General features: G+C 36.2%; 1 protein-coding gene across 1 annotated transcript in view; it reads left to right on the forward strand.

Annotated features, from left to right (window-relative positions):
* LOC119588701 (nuclear receptor coactivator 5-like) overlaps window positions 1-945 on the forward strand; it is a gene marked incomplete in the record, with an annotated part of 28,627 nt that overhangs the window by 272 nt on the left and 27,410 nt on the right.

Raw genomic sequence — 945 nt, forward strand, 5'->3', positions numbered from 1 at the left:
CTCTGCTGGGGAGGTTTTACTCTATTTAGTTGATTGATATTAATGGAATACTGTTGTTCTGATTTGATTTTTTCTTTGGTTGTGGTGCATTAAGTATGAAATCGAATGGATTTATAGGTTTTTGATTATGAATTATAGGCCTATCAAAGCGTTATTGTTTGGAAAGATAAATAACATATGTTACTCATTGTATTTTTTTCTTCTCGCTGTTGCATGCCTTTGTCAGAGGGGGTAGAGAGTCTCTTTGATTATTTGAAGTGGATGAAATGTCAAAATTGTGGACTTTATACAGGTTTTCTCTCTGAAGCATCATTACAGGATGATTTTTTGCATTCGTAAATGAAATATCTTTATTATTATTTAGTGTAGATATATATACCACTGATGAAAACTATATTGGTATTGTTAGTTTGCCTATAATGTACTGTAACCATTTTCTTCACTTTTTCCTTCATTGTTATTACATTAAAATTTATCAGTAGGACTGTACCTGTCAGGGACTACGTTCCTCGGGGAATTGGGTTTTGGATTGGGGGGGATTTGGGCAAATTCACCCGTAACGGGCATTAAAATAAATAAAAAGTAAGTGGAAAATAGAAAAATTGGAGCCAAGATTCATTCATGAAGTATTTGATCTGGCATTGGGCCGACAGGTGAATGAACTGAGGCCCAAATGCATAGGCTAATGTAAAGGTTGCTGTTGGATCCAAAAATCTTTCTAACATGGAGGCATCGACCCCGAAACCATATTGACTGCCGTATTTTACAAGGACGTGCTTCTGATTGCCATTTCTCCCTGGCCGGTGTAGGCCATGGGAACCTGGTGCCATGTGAGAGGAGTGTGGACTGAAACCTGGCCATTATGCTTCCTTGAGTAGGAATGAGAAGTAGCATTTTTGTATATCTGTTATTTTTTTAAAAATAATTTAATTAAGGTCATTTTTC

Source organism: Penaeus monodon, chromosome 24 (assembly GCF_015228065.2).
Source record: "Penaeus monodon isolate SGIC_2016 chromosome 24, NSTDA_Pmon_1, whole genome shotgun sequence".
Lineage (NCBI taxonomy): Eukaryota > Metazoa > Arthropoda > Malacostraca > Decapoda > Penaeidae > Penaeus > Penaeus monodon.